The sequence below is a fragment of the Canis aureus genome, chromosome 18 (genome assembly GCF_053574225.1).
Source record: "Canis aureus isolate CA01 chromosome 18, VMU_Caureus_v.1.0, whole genome shotgun sequence".
Taxonomy (NCBI): domain Eukaryota; kingdom Metazoa; phylum Chordata; class Mammalia; order Carnivora; family Canidae; genus Canis; species Canis aureus.
Window position 1 is genome coordinate 7,891,434 of NC_135628.1, and position 23,024 is coordinate 7,914,457.

Here is a 23,024-nt window from a genome sequence, read left to right on the forward strand (position 1 = left end):
TATGAGCACTGACCCACCAGCACAGTTGAAAATCCTTGCATAACATTTGACTCACCAATAATTAACTACTAATAGCCTACTATTGACCAGAAGCCTTACAAATAACATGAACAGTCAATTAACACGTAGTTTGTATATGTATCTTATGCTGTATTCCAATAACAAAGTAAGCTAGAGAAAACAAAAATGTTATTAAGGAAATCATAAGAAAGAGAATATACCCTTTTTTTCTGTACTGCACTTATTGAAAAACATCCACATATAGTGGATGTATGGAGTTCAAACCTGTGTTGTTCAAGGGTCAACTGTATATACCATATGTAATATATATAAGCAAAGCACACATGCACACACATGCATTTTTCTCTCTTGGAGATAGAAATAATACAAGAAATACCTGAACAAGATAGAGGCAGAACCTAACAGCAAAACAGATAGTTTTTTATTTTTTTATTTTTTGGCAAAGTCTTAGCAACTATTACTTTATTCTGTGGAAAAAGCTCAAGGGTGCTGCAGAGACCTCCAAACTTGTAGGTCAAAGGAACTAACAAGGGAAAAGTTAAATTGCTTTGCTCTCACCTGCCCTAAATTACTATTCACCACACCCCACAAGAGAAAACAGTTATTAATAAGATTTTTCCATTATTTTCAAAATAGCTTAAATATGTATTGGACTGTGTTTGTCAAGTTAAATAAGGTTATTTTTGTAGGTGTATTAGGCAGAAAATGCTTTAACTCCTTCAGTAAAAATTTAACAATCATAAAACAGTCACAAGTGTTTCAGATTATAAAATGTTCTAAGGAGGACATCTAAGTGGAAATAGATTAATAATTCAAGAAATAGCTTAGTTTAATTTTTGACTGTAGCACTTAGCTTTTTAGTGTTTAAATAATGGGACTGTTATTGTCCATTAAACAATTCTTCATTAATGTTAAAAATTCTTATCTGACTATACAATAGTTATATATCAAGTTTATTTAGGCAATCGGATAGCTAAAATTCAGTTAAGTCAATTGATGGATATCTAGATGGATATCTAGACTAAACATTATACGTTAATTAGAGTTGCTAAAACCTTGGTAAGTGAAAAAATAATCTTTCAGGTAGCATAGATAATTTACGTGCACATAACTGAAGGATGAGTCTCAATTTGTTGCTGTCATAAGCTGGGGCAGGGTTGTTCCACCATTGATGATAATCAAGGACTGACAGTTTGGTGATGACAGTGCCTGGAGAGAATAAATTTGGGTTCAGACATATTTAGTATCAGGTAGCAGGAAAATAAACATCAACTAGGTGAGGGGTAAACTGTGGAAACTAACCTACTCTGAGTTAGGGCTACAGAAAACTTTGATAGTCACTTAAATCATAAAGGCTTTTTAAAATAACTGTAGATAACTGTGAGAACTGTAGGACTAAGCAGGATAGGGAAAATGATGAAATCTGCAAATGTGGAAGATAACAGATTTTTTAGATAATCATAAGTAGACATGGTTGCATATACTGTTCCTGGATTAATTTTGAAAAAAAATCAAAGTTGATCAATAATATCAAACCATGAATTGCAGATATTATATTTGCTAATGAAATCATTTGAGTATTATTTTTCTTCTGTAGAGGGATGCAAATTAACAATGAAATGGCCATTATTCGGGAGAAGTAAAAGGCAAACTGAAAAGACCAAACTATCAACTCAATCTCTGAAAAATAAAAATATGACCAGGACGGCAAGAGCAGTCATTTATCATGTCAGCTCAATTCTAATAGTTATATCCGTGAGTTAGAATGTTAAGGTCACCATTTGATATAGAAGAAATTGGAAACCACCAGTGAGAGCAAATGTTTAAGAGGTCACTGCACATTAGATTTAAAGGTCTTTAACAACTGTGTGCAGATCGCACGTACAAGGTGATGTAATATCATCCCCCAAGAGATTACATTAATAAAGAGAGTCAACCTCAAGTTGAGAAGCAAAACTTCACAGTGATATTTCAGAAACTGTAATGGTAGTTCACCTGTAAGAGTTTGACTGTGTTATTAGCTGGATTTTTTTTGCAACTATTTCTGCTGCTTATTTGTGCTAAAGGTTTTTAAGAGGATGTGGGCTTTTCTTTCTGGCTTAGCTAATTTTTTTTTAAGATTTTATTGATTTATTCACGAGAGATACAGAAAAAGAGAGAAAGGCAAAGACAAAGGCAGAGGGAGAAGCAGGCTCCATGCAGGGAGCCGAATCCGGGACTCGATCCTGGGTCTCCAGGATCCTGCCCTGGGCTGAAGGCAGTGCTAAACTACTGAGCTACCGGGCTGCCCTGGCTTAGCTAATTTCTTACAAGATGTCGAGTCTGACCTCACAGGTTTTCAAAATGGTGCTATTTCAGAAATGGGTACCTGTTCTGAATAGGTTGTCTGGAGGGAAAAAACTCTTTCTATTAAACACGTGGTTTAGATTGGAAACTCAACAAAATTCGTATATATATCCTGTTATCTTACAGAGTCTCAATGGCTTTAATGAATTGTTACCTAAACAATGTCAGATTATGGGACACCTGGGTGGCTCAGCAGTTGAGCGTCTGCCTTTAGCTCAGGGCATATCCCAGTCCTGGGATCGAGTCCCACATCGGGCTCCCTGCGAGGAGACTGCTCCTCCCTCTGCCTGTCTCTGCTTCTCTCTATTTATCTCTCATGAATAAATAAATAAAATATTTTTTAAAAAGGAATGTCAGATTATTTAATATCCTATGCATTTTTAAAGTTGGTCATTCATAACAGAGGGAGTTTTAATACAATTTTTTCCACAATTGTTGGATGAATACTTACTAGGTTAAAGGCCCAGAGTAGGAACTTCAGAGATACACAAAAGGAATGAGAAAAAAATCACTTCTGTCATGATGATCACCATCTGCAGAGGTAAGAAAATAAGACAATGCAGAAATACTTACATACAGGGTAAAATTGGGATGTTTGGCTACCTAGTAAGGTTTATATGTTTTACTATTTTGTAGCGATTTTGGAGAGATCTTCATTAATGCTTTAATGGAAATTACAAAATAAGATACTTAAGCAAACATAAGTATCTATGTCTCAGACTAGGAGACATGTGGGAAATTCAAAATAGAGGAGAACTGGAAAACCATTTATATTTGGCTCCATGGGATGCCTGGGTGGCTCAGAGGTTTAGCACCTGCCTTTGGCTCTGGGCCTGATCCTAGAGTCCCGGGATCAAGTCCGATGTCGGGCTCCCTGAGAGGAGCTGCTTCTCCCTCTGCCTGTGTATCTGCCTCTCTCTCTCTCTGTGTCTCTCATGAATAAGTAAATAAAATCTTAAAAAAAAAAAATATATATATATATATATATATATTGGCTTGGCTCCAAATTCTTGTTCTTATATATAAATAATCCTCATACCCACTCCAGGAATGGATGAAACCCCAAACATGATTTCACAGTCACAGCATAATACCCAACCCATAAGACACTGGGTAAGTTTCCCTGCTGTCTCAATTTACCCAGTTGCTCCTCACTCCATGATAAAAATAGTAATAACTTTGATATCCATAGTATTGCAGGTGGCAGTATATGATCAACTTTGTGGTTTAAAAAGTTCTGAGAAGTTTGAGCCATAGCTTACATGGAGTAGTGAAAGAAAATAAATGCCAGGGACTAGCGCTAATATACTCATAGTTAAATTACAATAATATAAAAAGGAAAATAAAATTGTAGCAGACCTTGTGACACAAACAATCTTCTTCTTGAAAATAACTTAGTCATCTCAATCACAGGAACAATATATTTTGAACTGCCATGATTTGGCCAAACACATATTTAATGCTTGAGAATATTTCCCTTCGGGTAGAATGACATGCAACTTTAATCTAGCTTAAACAAAAATATTGTTCAAGCCTTGTTCTATGTCCTATAAGCCTATGTTCTATTATATACCCAGATATAATTTTAGGGTTATTATATAATAGGCAAACAAAACAACTTAGAAAAACTTTAATGTTTATCATTAGATAAAATGATATATGCCTACTTTAACAAAGGAAGAAATTTAGTGATAACCTCCTTGATTAACAGACTAATTACTAGAATATTGTTTTAGTTTTATTTATCAGTAGAGTAACCTAATAAGTATGGATGGATTGATTCTATAGTGATTGACCTGTTAATTTTGAACTAAAGATGAATTGAGGGTTTCTTAGGGGAAACTATCTATAAATTATAGAAACCAAGATCCCAATGAAATAAAAAATAAGAAAAATGAAGGAAAATTAAAATAGCATATTTTAAATATTTTTATGAGATAGATTTCAAATTTTAATACTATTCAATTATAGAAGTCGTCAAAAATAAACAGAATGGTGTTCAATAGAAAAAAATACCAAAAAGTCAAAATAAACAAAACATGTTGTAGGTAAAAATTACATGGTAGGCAAAAATTACATTGTAATGCACAAAGATCTAGAGAATACTTGTCAATCATATTCAACCACTAGTCAATAATTTGACCAGCTTAGATTAAGGGAAAATAGAAGAAGGAATAAAGTTATTTAAATGAAATTTTCTATTTACTGCTTCCAACTTGATTGGACATTCATTCATCCATGCACTGTGCCAGACAATGGGACTGTAAGAGTGGATAAGATCAACATGGCACCTCTACTCACGGACCTGATAGTCTATAGAGGGAAAGAGTCAATACATGAGTAATCAGATGAATACTTATGTAATTAAAAATACTGATGAAAAAAAAATACTGATGAGTACTACAAAGAAAACAAAAAGTAGGTTTTAGGATGAAGAATACCAAGAGGCTGCCTCTTCTCACAGAGTGATAGGGGAAGACCTCTCTGAGGAGGTGTTATTTAAGCTACAGGAGCTAGAAGTTTAAAGGTCCATAAAAAAAGGGGACCTTCCAGGTAGAGGGAAGAGCAATGGCTAAAGCCCCGAGACAGAAACTAGGTTGGTCCCTGGAAGTAGGAAGAGTTAACATAGTAGAGTATATAGTTAAGCTAAGTAAAGGGGAAAGTAGTTATATATATATATGTAATTTACAAGAAAAAACATATGAATCCACATATCGGTAAGTAGTTATTAACACAGATAAAACTAATCCTTAAAGTTAATCCTCTAGTCTGCCCTTTTCTACTTAGTCCAGATCTCATTTCTTAGTCCAGACTCATCTACTCCCGGGTAGAAGAGTCATCTCCTATGTCAAAGAAGTGGACTAGGCAAAGGAAGTCTCACAAGAGGGTGTTTGTGTATTTGGTTTTCTGTGTGTTCGCCCATAGCAATATCATTTAGTACTTCTGATTTTATATTTTGGGGGAGGCATTGAAAGACCAGGAGCCTGTTTTACACAGCTTCTTTAGGTTGCAGAAAATGTCAAAAATTGTCAGTAGTTCTTGAATTCTCAGAGATGACACCAGTTTGGGTGGCTATGTCTTAGTAGACTTTCAAGGAAGTAGCCCAGAGTCCAGGCACCACATATCTTACTTTTATTGAAAGTTTGACTTGACCATAGTTTAGGTTGTCTTATTTTTCTTAAGTACTGAGGCCTGTGGGACTGTATTGATTTGCCACGATGTCCTACTTCAGGTTGATTTCAGAAATAGAGTAATTTGCTACATTTTTAGAAACTAGGTGAATCTGCAGAACTGGGCCACAGCAGTGCAAAATAAATTACTTATCAAAGTAAAACCAAAATAAATAGAGAAAGCGTCTGTGTGTGTGTGTGTGTGTGTGTGAGAGAGAGAGAGAGAGAGAGAGAGAGGAGAGACCCCATTAAATTAAGATCAGTGCTTCTCGCTGTTATTTCCTTTGTCCGAACAGTCTGTTCCGTACTAACAGTGTAGCAGTCAGTTCCCTCTGCTTTACATATATATTCAAAAGAAAACTCTTAAGGAGCAGGGTTTCATTTCTAGGTGGAGAGTGAAATGTTAGTGCCCTGCAGTCTTACCATAGAGTGGTCATTGGGGCAGACGGTGTAGGGCTGTCTTATAGATGAACCCCTCCTCCTTTAAAACAGTTGGTTTTTGACACATCAGAAAAGAAATCTTTTTTAGAGAGAGCTTCGTCAAGCCCGTATCCTATAGATTCCTATTCTTTGGCAGAAGTTTCACTGTGTTCTTAATAAGAGTAAATGCCACGAAAATTTCTGGCCACTGCGTTTTGCAGGAAAGCCTTCAGGGCCACAGGCCGTGACCCCAGGGCTCTGCAGGAGGAGCTTGGGCTCCCCAGTGGTGCCCTTGGGCCTGCAGCCGCTGCTGAGCGCTCAGCTCTCCACGACCAAGGGGAGCATGTGGACGCTTAGGCGCTGACTCCAGCTCAGTTGGTTAATGACTAGTATCATCTAAATGAGGCAGCAAGCTCCAAGACTCATAATCTCTCCCCGTGCGCAGATTTTAATTAAATAATTATGATGTCCTTGTTGTAATTATTTATCAGTAACTGTGCTCTGGAGCATTGCCTCTTTCGCCTTCATCTGGTCTGTCCACTCAGCTGAACCTGGAGACAGTCACTTGGCTCCGACCAGGGGGAAATGAATGATTCTTATTCACAAAAGAGCCCTTGAAGGACTGTCAGCGAGGCAAGATTCTATGTTCTTCATTTACCATTTTGAACTTTTTCTTTCTTTCTTTCTTTCTTTCTTTCTTTCTTTCTTTCTTTCTTTCTTTCTTTCTTTCTTTCTTTCTTTCTTTCTTTCTTTCTTTTTTTGTTTTTTGGAGAGGAAGCTCAGTTTCCTGATCTGGGATATGATATGGTCGGGCTTGATAGAGACCCAGTTTCTCTTCTGACATTCAGAGGTGCAGGTGACTGAGGGGTTTCAACAATATGACCAGAAGGCATGCTTCCTCAGCACCTGGAACTTGACATTACACATTATAACACTAACATCCCTCGATGAATGGCATTTAAAAATGTTACTCCCCATGTCAGGGCTGTGGAATCTACAGTCTATGACATAATGTGTGTCTCAGAGAGTGCAAAACCCCAAAATGATGAAGCAACAGTTTTATATTAATGATCTTCATAATGATTCAGAAGCACAGTGAGTGAAGAGGCTCAGTAAGCAGTAAAGCGGATTCGGGAGTCAAAAAGGGGGGCACTGGGGCAAACGGAGGTAGATTTAGACCACGTGAAAGGAAGCAAGACCTTCACAGCTGACTTCCCCTAAGAAAACTTGCCTTAGTAAAGCATCACTTTTCTTCATTTATTCCAGGGGTTCAGAAAGAAGATAGAGTTTTGTCAAGTGAGAGGTTTAATCTTAATAAAATTTTAATGAAACAATGTGAGCGTGAGCAGGGTTTGTAAAGCACTTTAATGCAACGCTGGTCTTCATACGTCTCTCCTTCCTGTGATCTTCCCATTCTGCACTTCTCCCTTTCCAGTAGGATCTTCCCTAACGAGTAGCTTCAGATTCCACCCACTCAAGAGATTTTGCATTTGATGTGGAAATCTTGGAAATGAAAATGCTTCAGCAGCCAAAAGAATATTTGGGAATAATGAGCTTTGAAAAAAAACTGAGTAGGTTACATATTTATCTAAGGAAGTTCTTTAAGTTTGAATCAGAAGACTTGTCACCATATCTGACTACAGATATTTAAGGCAAATCTGACCTTGAAAGTTACAGGCAACAAAGAAAACATGAAGGAAGTTATGAAATTTTATTTCCACTCATGTTACAGATGTGTCTGTATGAGGTTGAATACAGGAAATATAATCTCTCCTAATAATATATTGTACTTTTTTGGGTCTAGAGTCTTATTTAACTCTTGTTAGAATTATTCCTAGGTTTCCTTATTTTTAAAACTATTACATATGATACCTCAACATTTTCATTTTCTAATTGTTTGCTCCTGATAAAAATAAAAACTCTAAAGATTTGTCTATAGATCTTGCATATAGAATTATTTCTCATTATTCACAGTAGTTATGTTCCATAAAATCACCACCAACATTGAATTAGTGAATACTGAAACCATAGCTCCCCTGGGAAATACAGTTAGATTTCTGTGAGCCTCTGGTCACATTTTCATCAACTGATTAACACGTAACCTTGTTTTATTCATGTTTCTGCTTTAAAAAGCCTTATTGAATATATATTGTTGATTCATTAACATTGAATTCACAGTCAGCAGCATTAGAACCCATGACTGAATGTTTACCTAATACATGTATTTTCTCTGTGAGGCAGATCACAGCCTTCTCGAGCATAGGAACGCAAGACACCATGTTAGCTGGTACCCCAGTGAGGCTCATTTTAAACAGCAAAATCACCAACCACCACAAAAATGTGTAAAAACTGTGGCACAAAAATGGACTCTCATTTACAGTGTGAGAACTGAACCAGAAGGCAGAAAATAGACTTATTTGACCTCAGCTGGGATCATGCATGTTGGGCAACTCCAATTTTTCACCCCTTTGTGCATGTTCACAAATGGTTATGAAGGTTTTATAGGTCTTGGTTTTGGAGTCACAAATCAATTTGAGCAAGCAGAAGAATTCATGATATGGAATTCATAAATAGTAAGGATTAACTATAGTGACTTTGCCATATTCTCTTACTTTAATAATTAAAAATTTTTGAATACATAACAGTGAATACGACTGTGAATGATAATAGCACTTTCTTCCCTTTCCGATCTTCATCAGTTTTACTTCTTTATCTTGCCTTACTCCACTGGATAATAACTCTGATACAATATTAAACATAGGTGGTGAGAGAAGGCATCCTCTTCTCAGGTGGAAACTCAGAGGGAAAACAATATTGTATGATAAGTCTGGTGTTACTGTAAGATTTATGGTTTATGAGAGGTCTCTTTATCAGATTAGGAAAGTTCCCTTCTATTCTTAGTTAACTTAGAGTTTTATTATGAATGAGTATTAAAACTTAGCAAATTTTTTTCTGCAAATGTTGAAATAATTATATACAGGCAACCAGCAGACATGTATTTATGTGTGTGTGAATGTGTATATATAAAAAATAAAAATTAAAAAAATATATATGTGTTGTTGTGTTTGTGTGTATTTCCATCCTTGGAGTAAATCAATTTGGTCATCGCATATAATTTCTTTTTATAAAACTCTAGATTATGTTTGCATATTTCTTCAGAATTTTTATATCTGTGTTTGTGAAAGAGATTAGCCTATAATTACTTGTTCTTGGAGTGCTTTTGTCAGCTTTTCACATCAAAGTTATTTAACATATAACATGAGTTGGGAAGTGTTTCTTTTTCTATGTTCTGAAATAATTTCTATAAATTTGGTGTTACTTTTTAAATGTAGTAATATTAACTCTTGACACCAACATAGCCCAGGGTTTTCTTTTGAGAAAGAAATACTGAGGAATAAATACTTACGTATTTGTTTTCTTAATTGGACCCAGAACTATTCAGATTTCTTATTTCTTCCTGTATCAGTTTCCATAGATGATATTATTTCAGAAGTTTCTAATTTGCAAAAGATCTCAGATTAATTGGTATGCAAATAATTTTAAATATATCCCACAAATTTTGAGAGATGATATTTACATTACAAAATATTTTCTGAATTTCACCATGATTTCTTCTTTTATCTTGTGATTATCCAGAAATAATTGCTTAATATTAAAACATTTGGATTTATTTCTACTTGCCTTTTTTTGTCATTGATGTTCCATTTTATTTTACTATGTGTTTTCAATCTTTGAGGATTGATGTTTTAGAAAAAGGTAAATTTTATTAAATGACTCATATGCACTCAAATAATACTCTACAGCTATGCTTGGGGTTCTCTCAATGTTCATTATAGTCAAGTTTGTTTATCACTTTTAGTACTTTTAATCTACATATTCTTTCACTTACTGAGGAAGGTCTTAGAATTAATGCATTATTTGAATCCTATGTAATTGCCATCTTTACAGAAACAATACATGCAATTTTATCACTAGTAGTCATTAGTGACTAACTCTAATGATTACTAATGTACTTAGGTTTAAATCTACCATCTTTTGTTTCCTACTTTTTTTAAAGATTTTATTTATTTATTTGATAGAGAAAGAGAGAGCTTGCCAATAAGGGGAGGGGCAGAAGGGGAAAGAGAATCTGAAGCAGATTCCCCACTACATGGAGCTTGAAGAGGGGCTTGATCTAAAGACCCTGAGATTATGACCTTAGCTAAAAGCAAGAGTCGGTTGCTTAATCTACTGAGCCATCCAGGTGTCCCTTTGTTTTCTATTTTTATAAACTGTTTTATGTTTTTTAATTTCTAGAATCTTTACTTTGTTTTGGTTACCCTATTTTAATTATTTTACTTTTAATTTTCTCTGTATGAATTTGTTACTTACACAGTTTTATACTTTTCTTTTCATGGCTAACCCAGAAATTACAAATGCATTCTCAACTTTTAAATGTCTAATATAAATTAATACATTTACCACTTGTGAGATGAGGTGACATCTTAGGAAACTCTGACGATCCTCTTCCTCACCATCTTTTGTGCTGTTGCTCAATAGTTTACATATTTTTGAACACTTAATAAGCTTTTATTTTGGAATAGTTTTAAATTTATACAAATGCTGCAATAATATTAATAGAGTTCCCATATATTACATTGCCCATTTCCCCTTTTGTCTCTCCTTACATTTATAACCTCTCACTCTAGTAGTAAGAAGCCTTGCTCTCACTATCCATCATCTATTTGCTTATTTTATTTGCTTAATCCCAGTATTCATTTATAGTGGTATTAGAATTGTTAACCTGTATCCCCCTGGTATATATTAACTACAGTAAAGTGCTTATGTATAGTTCTTTTAGTCTTTAGCATGTCTATTCATTTCCTAAGTTAGGCAAGTTATTCCCTTACTCCTTTCAATGAAGTTGTCATACATCTGTAACATATCCTTCTGTCACAGTCTGGATTCCATCCCGAAGCCCACAATATCCTAATTGATTTTTAAAACTGCATTCTTTAAAGTTTTGGGCTTTGTGTTATAAGGTTCTATAAGTTTTGATAAACACATACTCCCCAGTCTTAATTATACAAGTATTTAAAATTCTACAATATATTATTTTGTATATTCGATATTCATTATCATTTGACCACACTTTTATACTCTCCCTTGTTCTTCATTCTTCATTGAATTTATTTGTCTCCATTTGGATTTTTAATTTTCTTCCCACCCTTCTCTCAGTCCTTTTAGTATTTCATTTAGTGCTGGTTTGCAGATGCCAATTCCTTAGGTTTTTCTCTTGTCATGTCTTTATTTCACCAGTAGCCTAACCTTTCAGGGGTTCTTAGCTAAAATCCTGGAGTAATTACCTAGGCCCGTCTTTCTTCCTAGGATCTGTATTTCAGTTTTTGTCTCTCTATAACTCTGTCTTCTGTAAGCTTTGCTCATCTTCTTAGCTATTTAGGAATTGGCGTACTGCCTTGAAGGAAAAAGAAAAGCCAAATGTCAGTCTCATCTCTGTGTCCCTCACAACCTCTGTTGCTGCTTTGCAAACTTTCCAATGACTTCAAACAGACTTATTTCTCATTGTCCTTTGTAAAAGAATTATAACAACTAGTCTGCCATACAGAATTTCTGGAGCAGCAATTTAATTTCCTCATATGTGGAAATTTGTCTCATTCTGAGCAGGTTTTGAAGTTTTGGGAATTCTACAACATAATCTTAGTATTTACCTGTGCGATGCCATCCCTAAATAGTTCAACTATAAAGTACTACATTGCTTATCAATTAAATACATATTGTTTAAAATTATTGCATCATGAATATATTTTTATGAGATGAGATATAGTAGAATGTTTGGAGACTGTATCCTTTTTCCAAAGTAAACAGTTATTAACATTTAATTAATATTTTATTTACTCTTCTGGCACAACTGGTTGTTTTTCATTATACCTGGTTTGAGAATCTTTTTAATAAAGGGTTGACCCTGAGAGCCTCAGGCTTGGGAAAAAGGAATTCATTGTTTCTCTTTTTATTTTCAAGGTCGTATAGATCCATCCCCAGGGCTTTGAAGTTCAAAAGATATTATAATTATGATATCTGCCGTGAGATCAAGTTAGCTAATGTTGACATACACAGTCACCCATTTCTCCCGTTATATGTGGCCACTACTTCTCAATGATTGTAACTTGATTTTGTAGGACACTGCCTAGAATGTAAGCTTGACAGTACAAACACATGATTAAGGCTAATAGCCATAGTACAGATAATACCTTGTCAATGTTAAAAAGATATTTGGCTTAAAAAAAAAGAGAAACATTTCTTTTTCTCTTGCTCTTAACTTACCTAATTTATATTTATTTATTTAAGAGAAGAAAGGTTACATATAATGGATAGTTACATATAATGGATACATATAAAGGACACATGTAATGGATAGTTCAGATTATTGAACCTTTTAAAGTAATTTTGCTTTGTTCTGAATTAGCACACTTAAAATTAAATCATCTGATTTTGAACTATATCTAGCTCCTACTAGGATGACTGAAAAAATTATCTGTATTTCAAGAAACCAAGAAACAGTATTACAGATTAACCTTTGCTCTTGTGCAGTGTCCTGTTGAGCCTAGTCTATCTGTTAAAATATTCTATAAATATAAAAAGCTAATCGTTAAAGATAGCCCAAATTTAATAAAAAGGGAGGTTGACATCTAATTAGGGGCTGAGGATGTAGCATAATTTTGTTTTTAAAAAAATAATGCCTGTATCATAAAAAGCCTCCAAATATCAATATTGATGTGAATATTTCTAATTGCAAGAAAATTTCCTATTCAAAACTACACTTTTAGTAGAATATGACAATATATGTTGCAGCACCATCTAGCAAAGTCCTAGTGTATTTACCATATCACAAACATTTTGTTCCTTTTCTAGCAGTGAACATATTTTTATGAATATCTGCCGAGTCATGGAAAATTACAGCTTTTAAGAAGCAGGGGAATAAAGAAAAACCTCAAAGATAAATCACAGGAAATATATTCCATATTTACATTTTAAACTGCTATCATATATATATGTATATATATATATATATACACACACATATATATATGCCTGTGCATTAGAATAAAATTTACATGCTTTCCTTTTTTAAAAAATGTTTGAATATAATTTTAACATATACCATTATTTGATATTCTCAGTTGTTTATTTCATTGGTCTGTAGACGAAATAAAAGTAAAATCTTGTCTATTATATCTGGGTTATATGATAAACAAGGGGAAAATATCACTATTCCTGATGACACTGCAGACAGATGAGTAAATGCAAGAGAGTATTGGGAAAACACGAAGTTAGAGATAAACCAGTTTACTACTTTTATGACTCTAGGCAAATTATATAACCTCTTTGTATCTTACTTTCCTAAACTTCAACACACCAACGATGGTAACAACAATAATAATAATAATAGAGCTACTGGCAAGTGCTTTGTACAGAATATATTTTTCATAATCTGTCTCACAGTAAATTTTTTTTACTGTTTGACAGGTTAAGGATATATATATATATTTTGTATATTCAATATTCATTGTCATTTGACCACATTTTTATACTCTCCCTTGTTCTTCATTCATTCTGTTAAGGAAGCAAAGTGAAAAATGTCATTTATCAAATATCCAATTGCTCTTGACTAGCCTGGGTCATTTTGCATAAACTCAGACAAAAGTTCAATACATTTTGCATATCAGTGCCCAACATAACCAATGGCAAAATAATTAGTCATCCTTGTCAGTTCTGAAAATTAGTTGAAAGTTTTTATTTAGAAAAAGCAACTATTTGATTAACTAAATTTTTCTATCTTTTCAAATGGTCTGAGTCTACAGTTTTATCTATTTGAACAAGTCATTTTGAAAGGAAAAGATGCTGACTCCAACAGAACATGTTGAAAATTATCAGAACTCAGTGAACTTGAGTTGTTATTTTTTAAAAAAATAACTAGCTTTGCTAAGTGAAAATATTTTTCTATTAGCAAATGTACAAACAGTTTTTATGCCTAGAAACTGTTTGTATTGTTTGGATTGATAGCTGATTTGAAGCTCGGGGCCCAGGCTGGGTCACAAGCATCATAATGTCAGCCCGTCAACTATCACATTTCTCAAACACAGCATCCGGTTACTTTGAACAGGGACTGGCCTGCTGGAACCTGACAGTTCAGTCACTGCCAGAAGTCTTATAATAGCTGAAGGAAACTGCACACAGTAACCTTTTCATTTAGCACCGACAAAGATTCTGTCCAGAAACCCAAAGCCTGGAAGACACCAAAAGAGGTTTAGCTCAGGTTAAAGTTAAATTTCTAGTTCCAGTTTACTTTATTTTATCTTATGTTATTTTATTTTATGTTAGATCTTCTCTCTTTTAAAAATTAAGAGATATTTGCAACCAAGTGGACCATTTATAAACAAAGATCCCTGAAATCATAAGTCCTATGATTAAAGGTGCGGTGTCAACTACTATGCCTCAAGCATTAACATCTAAATAACACCATTTTGATGACATAGGAATGAAAGGGTACCCTTTTATCACTGGACTATATAAAAGTGACAAAGAAATTAGCAGTAAAGGCTTTTCAGAGAAGGTTAGCCTCTTGGGTATAACTAAGCAACCTCTGAGAAATGGAGAGTGGTATTTCAACACTTGAGTACCATGCTTTGCTAGGTTATTTCAGACATTACAAGTAATGTATTGTTTAGTTGTACCCATGTACACCATTAAATGCATCACAGTGTGGCATGGATTCAGCAAGTTTTAGTCATAACATGCCAGCTGGAGAATATTAAGGGGGGAAAAATCCGTTTTCAATTTCTGCTTAATGTTCTGGTGAAAATAATGTAAGTCACTTCTTCTGTGAATGTATTTACCTTCCAAACACATAGCTTCTCTTCAATATATACGTACTAAAATAGATTTTTCAGTAATGTGGCATTTGCTCTCTCCCTCTTCCTTACTCAGTTTTTTCATTCCTTTCTTACTCTTCATTGATGCATATAAGTCTCAACATGTTTCTTTTACTTCTAGAGTTAATTAACCTTAACACGAGACTGACATTTGCAAGGTTTACGAAGCAACAAAAGTGTCTTTGTAGGCAAGAATCACACAAACACCATGACTGTATTTCACAATGGTTTTCCCGAACATCCTATGGCTTTTATAGCCTCATGGTCTTTCACATTAATCATGGAAGACTATGTAAAAAATGTGTAATTTTCATTTTTTCCATAAAGATAATTTTCATTTGCTTTGCTGCTCCAATCATTAAAATCTACCCAGAGGGTTCCTCCTTGTCTACTGAGCATGCCTACTAAGTACTGCTCCATATTTAACTCGCTCTTAGATCACACCATGGCTTGAGAATTCTTCTAATCTCTTTTCCATTTATAACTGTACGGCTTGACCTTTTTTCAGCAAGGTGTCTTGTATATAAAATGTCAGTGAGAGGATTACAGACATGGGACAAAGATATAGTTTAATTAAAAAAGGTCCTGTGAGATTGAAAAAGGTTACTGGCCTAGATCACAAATATTTAATGCCAGATGACTATTTATGAAGCTGAAATAAAAAAAAAAGGACAAAGGGGAAAAAAAAGATTTACTGGCCATTTGTAATTGGCCAGCCATTAAATTTTTAATAATTAGATTATACATCTGATGAAAAGTTTGGCTTTGTACTTAAAGTTAAATTAAAACACTTAAACTATGCACTGTGCCAGTTGCCAGTTATAAAATGAAAATTAATTCAAGTTCCCTATATGTGAGACAATATAACAAAGGCCTATAGGCCTAGTTATTTTTAAAGTCAATGTTCGAATATTTATGAAATTCATTTCATTGTTCAGAAGCCATGTATAGATTGATTAAGCGAGATTGATGCAACAAGTGCCTTTCCCATTTATCCTTCCATCCAAGCTTATGTACATGCACATACATACAAGTCAAAATATTAAGTAATCAAGTTACTGAACCACTAACTTGACAAGGATGCCAATTGACATCCTTGACAATTCTTCAGAAGGAATACCCAAACAATCAAAAAAGAATATACCATTAAAAGGTAGCTGACTGGGGGGCCTGGGTAGCTCAGTCAGTAAAGTGTCTGATTCTTGATATCAGTTTAGGTCATGACCTCAGGGTCATGAGATCAAGCCTCATGTTGGGCTCCATGGTCAGCAGGGAGTATGACTGAGATTCTCTCTCCCTTTGCCCATCCCCCCGCCTACACTTTCCCCCTTTCTCAAAATAAATAAGTAAAATTTAAAAAAAATAAAATAAAAAATAAAAGCTAGCTGATTAAAAATGTTTGGGGCCATCAGAATACTCTCTCTGCCTTTCTCTCTTTTTCTCACACAAACACACATACACACCCTTATCAATGTGAACCTGAGGTCAGTATAGGAGGTCAACAACCAATAATCAAGCAAGGAGAATCCTTCTTTGATTTCAGAATTTGATATGTAAATTTATATCCCTAATGACTCTTGTAGTACATAGCGATTTTGAATGATGCCAGAGAGAGGTACTAGTAGTTTCATTTAAACTCTAAAATTAACAGTCTCATGTTTTTTTTTTATAAAAAGTAGAGACTTCTCCTGCTATTTCTCTAAAACTCAAAGACTTCCTGGCACCAAACATCTCACCCAAGCATTAAGGAAGTCTGGACTGCAGTCTTCCAACCTGAAATAAAGATCAAATTTCCTAAAATCATGAATTAGGAATCTCATTCCACTGTGCAACCACTTCATGGCATTTACTTTCTTCATGTGAGGCATTTGCAATTCTTCTATCAAAGAAACTCATATACTTTGAAGAGTTATATAAGAGGCAACTTTTGGTATTTTCACATGACTACAAATTCAAAATTTCAAAAACTCAGAAACTTTATAATTAGTAATATATCTGTATTTGGATGTTTCAGGTATATGAGTGCTTTAGCCATAGTAGCACCAATAATAGCTGATGCAGGAGAAAATAAAAAAGTTTCATTAAATCTGAATGAAATACATCCAAGAGAAACTTTTTCATGGTTAGCAGGATAAAAGGGTGTATTTACTTGCTCATTCATTTGATCTACAAATAAATATTCAATTTAAGTGGATGACCACTATGTATCTGGCATTGTGCCAATGGAGCTAAGCATCCATTGAGAGTAAGGCAGTGACAGATTTTTGTCAAATGATCATACTAATAAAAGTATAATTACAAACTCAGATAAAGGACATCAAATAAAAAGTACTCTATGTAATGAAGAAAGTTAATCTAAATACTGGGGTGAGAAGTGATAGGTAATCAAGAGCACTAATTAGAGCCAGTGGTCATGGAGATCCAAAGATGAGACATTTAACTGAGAACCACAGAAATTCCTAAGAATTCAGGAGAAGCAAAGTTTGTAGACATTCTTACAACTTAAGAATCACAAGTCTCCAACAGAAAAATAACTCATTCTTCTAAATAATCAAACTATGACAAGGAGCAACACAAACTTTGCTCCCCCAAATCTGGATATGATCACATTTAAAAAATACCCTATAGCAACATCTAAACTGCTACTTAACAAAACAAATGAGTACCACATAGTCACATTGACAAATAAAATTAACCACCACAATGAATAAAATTAAGAGATGTGGAAGATAAAATGAGAAAACTCTACATCTGTCTGAATAGTATTCTAGAAAGAGAGATAGAGACTAGGAATGAGTCAATATTTACAGAAATATTGCCTGAAAGTTTGTCACAACTGAAATAAAAACATGAGATTTTACATTAAAGTGATACACAAATTCAGAGCAAGAAATAAATCTACAACTAGTCATGTTAATCAGAATATGAATAGACCGTTTATTAGTATCAAAAACTATAGAAGGTAATGGAATCAAAAGATTCAAGAGAAATAAGTGAACAAATTGACTTTTATACCCAGCTAAATAATTGGTTAAGAGAGAAGGTAAAATAAAAGCATTTTTTTTTTTCAGACAAAGTCTGAGAGCTTTTTCAATCTGTGGACTTTGCTGAAATAAATACTAAATTATACATTATACATTTTGATACCAAAAAAAAAAAAAAGAGTATTCTGAAAAAAGAACTATAATGCAAAAGCAATTCTCCCCAAATAAATTTTAAATATTTTGGTAAAACTAAATAAGCTTTAAATGCAAAAAACAAATAAAAAGAAACAGAAATACATTATTTGAAGGAGTTTATTTTTTAAAAGCAGATTCTAAAATACTAGAAAACTAATATAAAAGAATGAGAGGTGCTAGAAATTAAACTGTTCTAATGTTTTTGAGAGGGCAGGGATATTCTTTAATGCTAGATTTTTATGTCAGGAGAGGATGTTAAAAATAGGACAACTGGTATCTGTAATGAAAATGGAAGACATTTCTAAGCTAGTAAAGGAATAAAAAGCAAATTAAAAAACTTCAGCAGAAAAGTTAAGTGAAAAAAATAATGTAAAATAGTAAACAAAATAAGGTGATGGAAATAAGACCATATATCATAATAACCACAAAAATGTCACTGGATTTGTTTCATCTAGCTTTGGCCCATGAAAATATCTCAGCATCAAAATAGAAAGGCAGAAGGAAAAAGATAGTAAAAGATATACCAGAAAATACTAAACAAAGAAAGCTAGTGTTGCTAAGTTTATTTCAAATAGATAAATGTTAAGCTAGATCCTGGAATAACTAGCCTCTTGAATTATCTTGAGTAGCTATATTTACATTCATTGGAAGAGAATTAGTAACTGAACTTACTGAGCTATCAACTTCTGATTACTCTGAGAGGCTCTCAGAAAACTTTCAGAAGAGTATCTTAGGGAATGTCATTCTGTTTTTAAACTTTGTTTTATACCAAATTATACCCAGGCAGAGCATTGCTCTAAGGCACTATGATACACTTGGATGTCTTCTCAGCCTTTTAAAACCTCCTTTTTTGGCTTATTGGACTTGGTCCCTACTACCTGGTTTGGAAAACTGAGATAATTTTAAAAATCTGTAGTTAAAAAACAAAAAGAAAAGCCACATTCAGGTTTTTGTATAGTATGAGATAGGTAGCTTATGTGTCTGAGACACTCAGATTAGTTTCCGGTTGAGTGGTTTAGCGATTAGGCAATGTGGGACTTCTGACTGTAATTCAGGTTACCTACCACCAGATGGCATGTTGCCTATTTGCAAAGAGCAAGTGTCTCAACCGATCAAACAAGTAACTGTAAGACAAGTGGCTTAACAGACAGATGGTGATGATAGATAGATAGATAGATAGATAGACAGACAGAGATATTCTGTCAATAGAATAAATATGAATGAAATGTTATCTACTTAGAGTTAAAATCAATAATAATAATAATAATAATAATAATAATAATAATATAGTCTAATTAAAGGGATTAGACTGGAGAATGTAAGCTCTAGACTCTTTGCTGCTTTGCTACAAGTGTGATTTTTGGATGAGTCATTTGACCACTCTAAACTTCCATGTGCCATACAAAGAAGAACTAGGTGACTTCTAAGATTCTTTTCCAATCAATGTTAGAATTCCATCCTATCATTTGTGGCAGTATATGAGAGAAAATACAATTAAAACTGCCTCAAGCATCTTGTGAAATTTATATTTCCTTTTAGAATTCAAGTTTTATTTACTGTTTTATAAAAACTATTCTAAGTTTTTAGAAATTCCAGATAATTTGGCAACCACAGCCCAGGTTAGTTTCACCCATGGTTGGGTCTGTAAGCTCTTATTTTATATCTGAATGCCAAAGACCTGTTCAAAGTCTGCTTGAAGATGAGCTCTAGTGAGCAGTCTGGCAGGGGCTTAGTAGTGAGATCAAGGTCCTACCCTAGTTCTTGTGGGCCTTTGGAATGCTCTGAGGTTGCCCCTTCTCTCAGAGGTTGCACCCTCACTGATGTTTCTGAGGCTAGGATTTTATCCAGTTACCGAGCCTCCACATTGTGTTTGCCTCTTCTATTTCTAGCACTTCTACTTTTACTTCAAGTCTGGACCTGGACAAGTCACTTGATTTTATTGAATCTCTGTCCCCTCATCTGTAAGTCAAAAATAATAAAACTTGCTTTTTATGGTTCTATGAGAAATAAAAGAGAGAATATATGTAAAGCATCTAATACATGGGCAAAGGTTGACATATACTTTATAGATTCAAATTTCTTAAGTTTTGGAGAAGAAAATATTCAGAGACAACACAAAATTTAGATGACACAATCTCAAACAAGACTTATTAGGAATTCAGAAGGTGACTACCTAGCAATGCCAGTGGGACTACTCAATTAACTCTCAGAGGAGCTCAAAAATGAAAGGGACAAGGAAAATTCATTGGTGTGATCTTTCAAAATAGAATGAAGTAATAAGGCTTGAAAAGAAAACTGGGAGTAAAATATCATTCAGTTAAACATTTGAAAAAGACAAATAAATTAGATGAAGATCAATATTAGTTATCAGTGTGATGAAGCTGACCATTAGGCCTTTATATGGAAGTATAAGACACTAGCAACAGCAACTGAACTCTATGGGTGAGAAATTTTACAACTAAAAATAAGTGCAACAAGTACATAGATACACATATCAATTGCAAATATAATAGGCAGGGTTCTCCAGATAAACAGAACCAATCTCTACGTAAAGAGATTTGCTATAAGGAATTGACTGTCAATGATTAATGGAGGTTGGGAAGTCCAAAATCTATCATTTCGGTCAGCATGCTTGGGACCCAGGAGAAACAATGGTGTGAATACAGTCTGAATGGTAGCAGCCTAGACATGGGGTAATCCGTGGTGCAGTTCCAGTCCAAAGGCCAGCAGGCAGAGACTTAGCAGAGTTGATGGTGCAGGTGAAGACAAAAGGCAATCTGCTGGAGAATTCCCTCATGCACAGAGAAACCAATCTTTTTGTTCTAGTGGGCCTTCAACTGATTGGATGAGGCCCACTCATTAAAGAGGGCATTGTGCTTACTTAGCATTTAGCAATTTAAATATGAATCTCATCCAAATACCTCCTCCAGGTTGATACATTAACCATCACAGTAGGTACCACATTTTGTTCATCCACTCATCTGTGGATGGACATTTGGTTTGCTTTCACCTTTTGGCTGTTGTGAATAATGCTGCTATGAACATAGGTGTACAAATACCTGTTTGAATCTCTGCTTTCAATTATTTTTGGATGTAAACCCAGGAGTGGTTTAACTGGATCATATAGTAATTCTGTTTAAGTTTTTGAGTAACTGGCATACTGTTTTCCATAGCAGCTACACCAATTTATATTCCTACCAGCAGTACAAAGGGGTTCCAATTTCTACACATCTTCATCAACACTTGCCATTTTCTGCCTTTTTTTTTTTTTTTTTTTACAATAGCCATTCTAATAGCCATCTTTCACAGGAATATCTTACTGTGGTTTTGATTTTCATTTTCCTGATGTTAGTGGTGGTGAGCATCTTTTTTCTGCTTATTATCCATTTGTTTATATTCTTTGGAGAAATGTCTACTCAGGGATGCCTGGATGGTTCAGCGGTTAAGCTCTGTTGTCGGCTCAGGCCGTGATCCTGGAGTTCAGGGATTGAGTTCCACTTCAGGGTCCCTCAGGGAGCCTGTTTCTCCCTCTGCCTATGTCTCTGCCTCTCTCTCTGTGTCTCTCATGAATAAATAAAATCTTTTTTAAAAAAGCCTATTCAAGTTCTTTGTCCATGTTTTAACCAGATTATTTTTTGTTGTTGTTCAGCTGTAGTTCTTTAATATTCTAAATATTAATCCCTTATCAGATATATGATTTAAAATGTTCTCCTGTTTTGTGGAGGGTCTTCTTGTTCTCTTGATAGTGTTCTTCAGCCCAGAAAGTTTTTATTTTTTGATGAAGTCTAAATTTTACCTAGTTTTTCTTTTGTCACCTGTGCTTTGGCATTTTTATCTAAAAATTCTATGAAGCTTCCGCCTTATGCTTTACCCTTCTCAGAGTTTTGTATTTTGGGGTCATATGTTGATATCTTTGATCCACGCTGAGTTAATTTTTGTATGTGGTATAAGTTAAGGGTTCAAACTCATTCTTTTTTATGTGGATATCCAGTTTCCCCAGTACCATTTTTTGAAGACTCTCCTTTCCCAGGTTTAGGTCTTAGGAAGAAAATTTACCAAGAAAATTAACCTGAGGCTAAGTTGAACCGATTTTCAATAGATAAAATATACCACTTCTCAATTATATCAGAAAACAAACTTGCTTTTAATTACTTTCTTCAGTCAAAAACAATCACATCTATAGTTTAAATTAGTACCAATTTTATACTGAATGTTATGCTTCTGTTTTGTTCTAAAATAGTTATAGGTAATATTGTGTATGTTTTCCTAAATTATTGTTGTGTTTTGTACTCAAGGTGAATACTCCTAACTGTTCTTTTTGTTGTTTCAGATGGTCATATTTTTCTACCTTATTTTTCCCATTAATCTTTTTTTTTCCATCAAAAACATTCTTTTAACCTCTCAAGGTCAATTAGAATCATTTTCTCATGTAACTGCCATACACTGAAACACTTACCTTTAGATTATCTACAAAAATGAATTAATGGGCTATACTCCCTCCCCAGAGCCGGTAAGGAAGATGCTAAAAATCATTAGCTTAGGAGATGGATAATTCCAATGAATGATAGATGTACAAAAGCTCTCTGATGCTGATGATAACTACTTCTAGTAAAAAGCTTATTAAAGCCACTGGTCAAAAGTTGAAGTCGCCCCAGATGTGAGGATTGGAGAGGTGTAGGATTTCTTAAGATTAATTAAGTTTATTCCTTAGACATTTGTATCTCAATATCACTTTAGGATATGGAGTTCATCTAGTCTTCCCCACCCCGCCCCAGCTAGTCTTATTACCAGGTTTAACTGCTCAAAAACACTGAAATGATTGTGCTTGATTGTACCCATAATTTTATCCTCATTGAACAAAATGACTTACCATACCGTTAAAAATGGAGTCCCATGATAGTTAAGAAAATAAATGATATCACAGGTATTTTGCTTTTCTTATGCTTATTGATGCTAAT

General features: G+C 34.2%; 1 long non-coding RNA gene across 12 annotated transcripts in view; it reads right to left on the minus strand.

The window, feature by feature from the left end:
• Window positions 1-420: 420 nt before the first annotated feature.
• The window catches only part of LOC144288544 (uncharacterized), a 493,091-nt gene continuing 470,487 nt past the window's right edge, over window positions 421-23,024 (minus strand). For 11 of the 12 annotated variants that reach the window (XR_013356452.1, XR_013356435.1, XR_013356462.1 and 8 more), the window contains 2 exons: window positions 2,819-2,900; window positions 421-1,230 (listed from right to left, as the gene is read on the minus strand). This is a non-coding gene — a long non-coding RNA (uncharacterized LOC144288544). Of the gene's footprint in view, window positions 1,231-2,818; window positions 2,901-9,363; window positions 9,454-23,024 lie in introns of all 12 variants that reach the window. The other variant, XR_013356433.1, reaches the window with a different exon arrangement.